Below are 6000 nucleotides of genomic sequence, written 5' to 3' on the forward strand. Positions count from 1 at the left end.
CCTGGTTATGAGTTGGGGCTGGAGCACTTCTGTGACGTGTTGCACCAGTTCTAGTCTGGAGAGGAAAGCTGGCTGAGTAGACAGCACAGAGAATGTTAATTTGCTTGAATAATAATTAATTATTATACTAGTTAATCACCCAACATTTCTGTGCTGACTCTTTGGCACAAAGCACAAGAGGGTAAAGTGCACCAGATCCAGGAAAGGGCAAAGATTAACTGACTCTAACACATCTTTAAAGCCATTTCCCCAGGCTCTGTTTTTGCAGTGAGGAAAAGAGCTTCCTGAATGATTAACACAGTTGATAGCTACCGTTGTTTGTCTTCAAGAGAGCATGAGACACTTTGTTGAATATGTGCGAATGTGTGTTTGTGTGTGCGTTTTAAAATCAAATATTAACAAATGATGGAAGATCCCTTGTGATCTTTTCTAGTACTTAGCCTCTTACATATCACTTCTTACATCTCACTACTGAGGTGGGACCATCAGGTACGTAGATGTGTGTGCACAGTCCCTTCTATAAGATGTGGCATGTGTTACATCAAAAAGTGTTAGGCATGGATAAATAGGCTGTTCTCCCCTGTACCCCACAGCTTTTGAGTTTGACTGCCTGTTCTGAGAGTCGAAAACTGAATGAAATCCAGAAAGTCAAAATTGATTTATATTTGGAGGACAAGGAAGGATTAGATGAGGGAAAAAAAAAAACAGTTGGAACCCGGAGGGAAGAAAGCCATGACTGAGTTCTTTGGAAGTTTGGGGTGGTTTTGAAAGAGTGGGGGAGATGAGGAGTGGTGCCAGGCTCTGGTGTGGATGGTAGGATGAGGATATTCAATGTTTTTCTCTGGCTTCTATAACTTGCTTCCCATTTTAACTTTGCTAAAATGTTGCCGTGACGATTCACATTGTTATTATTTTTCCTGGATGCTTGGGATTCTGTATTGAAATGAATCACAAGGCAACACAGCTTTCCAAAGAACGCACACATCTGCCTACCTACCACTCTCTCTAAGCTTATGTTAATTTCATATTGCAAGAGTATATCATGGTAATGGAGAAATTTAATCTGTCCTGAATTGACAAAATAAAAAGCAAAAGTTCACTGAGAATCTCATCACCTGAATATATAAACACTTTTCCATTTGGTAGCTATACTCACAGGTTTTTCTTCTATGCGTATACTAATGTATTGTTCATATTAGCAAAATGAGCCTACATTCTATATACTTTTGTGAAACTTGCTTTTTTCACTTATGGGTACCACATGCCATCTCTTTGGTCTACACAAAACTTTTAGAAATTCTTACAAAGTTTTCCGTCTTGCAGATTTACTGTCATTTTTTAAAAAACTTGTTCATCATTCATAGGCATTTAGGTTTTATGTCCAGCTTTCTGATGTTATAAACAGTGCTGCAATGAGCCTTCTTGAACATATGCACATATGGATTCTACCCGAAATTACAATTTAAAAAAAAAAAAGACCCTCTCTGTCTCTTTTTCTACGGAATGGTGGCCTGCAAAACATGACACCAGTTGTGACCCTAGAGATCCTGTCATTGAGAATCCTCCCAACCCTGCCTCAGATGGCTCTGTTATCTTAGGAATTCCCTCTTCTATTATTACCAGAATTTGCGCGGAGAGAATTAAACTATACTATACACGAAATGAGAATTAAACTATACTATACACGAAATGATGGTACCATTCCCTACTCTATGGTTTGTCTCCCATATTTCTCCTATGAGCTAGGAAAAGGACATAGCTGCTGGTTTATCTGCTTCAAGTAATGGGACAATAGGCTTCCCTTAACGCATAAAACGTGAGAAAGAGCAGTGGTCCCGGAAAACGTATTTGTTGTTTTTATCATCCCAATTGCTTACTGAACTTCTTTCTTGTGCCTCAATTCAGAACTGCTACAAAGGGTTTACTTTCAACCCTACTAGTTTGATTTCAAGAAGGTGTGTCATGCTCTATCTACAATTGCTGGTAATGCAGCCAGGTAACACCTTGTGTTTGTGGATCTCTTTATACTTTAAACAAACTCATTTTCAGCCATAAGTGAATTAGTTTATGCCCTTAAAGGTAAATTAATATTACATTCAGAATAGATTGATGAGATGGCTTTTGTTTATATTAAGAAGCAATAATATCAGTTTCTACAAGAAAAAGCTCCTTAGAGATTTAAATCTAGTCAATCAATCAACTAGATTCAATTATATGGACTATTTTATATATTCGTTACTATCTAGAACAGTGTTTCTCAGGTGTGGCCCAGTGGCCCTTTGTCTTGAAATCCCTTTAGAGTCTAGTTAAAATGCAGGTTCATGGGCTCTGTTCTAGGCTTAAGTGGTCACAATTCCTGGAACAACGTTCCTAGAGATCTGCATCTTCAATGGAGATGAAGACATTTCTCATCCTGCCTGTGGAGACAGAGCCCCAGAGAGCAGTTTCCAGGCTCTCAGCCTCAAGTGGAAAGGTGCTGGCTCGGGTAGTAAATGGCCGTCAGCTGTGACTAATTGGCCATCAGCTGTAACCAGTTAGCCTTTGGCCACTGATATAAGTGCTATGGCTACGCTGGCAAGAGAGAGGGGGTTGGCAGAGAAGCAGATGGCATATTGTGGCTTGCAAGGGGTTGGTTGGCAGAGAAGCGGCTGACATTGCGGCTAGCAAGTATGGTTAGCAAGCGGATTGTGGATTGCGGATTGTGTTGATCCTACTTCCTGTGTCTCCACCAGCTGCCATCGAGAATATAGTGGTATGAACCCCTATCCCCGGCTCTGTTGGTGTTCCTTTTTAGCCTCCCCATATCCTGCGTTCTTATGCGGAGAGCGGGAGCTGAGTCCCTGCATTACACTGCCCAACTTTCCCACAGGTCATGGACTCATCCATAAATGTTTTTGGCATTTTTACTGTTCCTGGTTTATGTTGTATGTTGGATGGGTGTAATAGGCAGAATAAAGCTCTTGCCCCAAATATATCTACAGGGAACCCCCGTATAACACAGCACTTCTATAAACGGTTCGAGAATTGGGGGAAACCCTCGTACAACACGGCATCCTAGAACATGGTTTCACTCTAAAACGGTTTGAGAATTAAAGAAATCCCTGAACAACACGGAACGTAATAAGAGCTTTTAAGAGCAAAAGCATAGCTCATTCGAAATTAGGGAAATCCCCGAACAACACAGAACGTAATAAAAGCTTTTAAGAGCAAAAGATATCTCATTTGAAATTTTTCATTCGAGTGTGGATGTCGTATCAGATTTGACTGCAAAATTTTAAAATTTATTAGAACTTTAAATCCATTTTGTTCATGGAGTATTAAGTTCAGAGGATGAAGCTATCTTGTCATAAAGAAAAAGCCCTCAGTTAATGGTGCTTAGTAGTGATGATGAAGAAAACATTTAATACATATTAATATCTTATACCTTTGGTGAAAATTGCTTTAATAAATATATTTCTCTTAATTATAAAAATATAATAGTATGTGTTTGTTTTTTTTAATTTTTGGAACCTAACCCCCTTTTTTGTACTAGTTCTTTGTTTCGTATAACATGGATTCACATAACGCGGCATTTTTAGGAACTTAACAACCATGTTATAGGGGGGTTACCTGTACTTCTTAATACCCCAAACCCTTGAATATGTTACCTTATATGGCAAAAGGGACTTTGCAGATGTGATTAAGTTAAGGATTTTGAGATGGGAAGATTATCTAGGAATATTTGATTTGGCCCAATGTAATCACAAAGGTCCTTAGAAGAGAGGGGTGGTGGGTGAGAGTCAGAGAAATGTGACAAGCGAAGCAGAGGTCACAGAGGTGCAGTTGCTGGAGCTGGTCCATGAGACAAGGCATGCAGGCAGCCTCTACAAGCCAGAAAAGGCAAGGAAACAGATTTTCTCTTAGAGCCTCGGGAGAGAGTGAGGTCCTGCATACCTTGACCTCCTTCCAGTGAAACCCATTTAGACCTTGGAGGCTATCTTTAGGCCAGAGCCTGGATTAATGCCTGTGGTAAACTGAGTCAGTAGGTAGATCCATGACTTTATTCTAATAAAGTCTGACATTGTGCAGAGACACAAATGTGTGTGTGACTGCTACTTTGATAGCCATTTCCCACTCATGGCATTGGGTCTGCAGAAATGTCTGCATTACCCCCTGCACTGAACTTACATCAGTACAGGGCAGCCTCATTTAGTCAAAAGTCAGAATAATCAATGTGAGGCAAAGGTACGATTCTTATTCTCCAGAAAACCCATTAGTAACTGAGAATGACTTTTTCCATTATCTACTGTTGAGTTACAAAGCACCCTCAAATTTAGTGGCTTAAGACAGCAGGTATGTCTTTGTCCCTTGCAGTTCTGTGGCTGACAGGGCTCAGCTTGACAGTTCTCTTGTCCGTCTCATTTGGTCACACTAAGATGGTGAGTGGGGCTGGCGTCCTCTTGCTTCTGTGTGGGGCATGAAGGGCTGGCCACTCTCTTCTTCCAACTGCTCTGAGGCCTCTCCTCTTCATGTGACCTCCTCCTTTCTTGAAAAGGGAGTGAAAAGGAACTCAAGGGCCATCTTTAATCCACCATACTGGCCTATGCTTAGATACTTTCTTTGTGGCTCAGCATAATTTCCTGAGCTTTTAAGGTCAAATTCTGTTTATTCCTGGCTCCCAACATCATCACTTTAATGGAGAAAAATGATGTATTTACATAAAACCAAAGGTTACTTTTATTGGAAAATTTGTGAACTTGTACTAACTATGAAAATCCATTCATAAAAGTCAAATACCAACACCAATAATTATGAGACAACTTCTATTAGCATGGTATATATATATATATATATATATATATATATACATACATACATACATATATATACACACCAAATATATATATATATTTACATATATATGTATATATATATATGTAAATATATGACTTGCAAAGGAAACACAGAGAAGGGAAGAGATAGTTTTCGAATGCTGGCGGAGATATCATGAGGAGGAAAAGCCCCATGAAGAGAGAGTGTGTTCAGGCAGAAACAGCCCTGTAAATACAGCCATGAGTGTGAGAAAGGCATGTAGCATGGGGAGGTGTGTGCGACTGGTTATGACAGGTGGTAGAGATGACCTCGCGTTAATTCTGAAGTAACTCCTGGTGGACCTTAAGCTGGGCTAAGGCATTCGGACTTTATCCTCCAGGAAGCAGGGAACCAGACAGGACTTTGAAGCAAGGGAGTGGCATGATCAGAACTGCTCTTGAAAAGCCCCTCTGATGAGGTAATAAAGGGTTTGAACAAACAATCCACAGCTGGGCGGTGTTATTACAAAGAGCCAGGAAACTTTGCAAATAGTTTAGAAAATGTAAACACTAAGGATAGAACTGAGAGATTCCTGTGAAGTGGACTCTCTGCTACTAATGTTTAAACATGAAATACTAATCACAGGCATTCAACAGAAAATTACAATAAACAACAGTTCTTATTGGAAATTTCCAGGCATTTTTCATTTATTAGCTCATATAATCCACACAATTCTATGAAGTAGATTCCGTTTTGCCTCCATGTTACAGATGAAGAAAATGAGGCACAGAGTGGCATTAGGTGACTGACTTAACCAGGCTCATTTAACTGGTGGTAGTTGGCAGAGCTGGCGTTTGAGTCTAGGCCGCCAGGCCTCTAACCTAGAGCTCTTTATCACAGCCCTGTGCGGCCACCTGCTGGTTCCAAGTGGGAAGTGCAACAATAGAGGTGTGCCCTGTCAGCTGGGCAGGAGGTCTGAGAAAGCTACCTGGAAGATGTGAATTTGAAGCAGAAATGAGGAAGGTTGAGCCGGAAGACATTCCAGGCAGAGGGAGCAGCGTGTGCCAGGACCTGAAGGCTGCAGTCATGAAACCATGTGTAGGGGACATGATGATTTTGGTGACTCAAGAAGACAGTAGGACATGTTAGGCGATAAGTTGGGAGGTCTGCACAGGAAGGCACTGGAAAAAGTTGGCAATGAAAGGGAGT

Source organism: Rhinolophus hipposideros (assembly GCF_964194185.1).
Source record: "Rhinolophus hipposideros genome assembly, chromosome: 6".
Taxonomy (NCBI): domain Eukaryota; kingdom Metazoa; phylum Chordata; class Mammalia; order Chiroptera; family Rhinolophidae; genus Rhinolophus; species Rhinolophus hipposideros.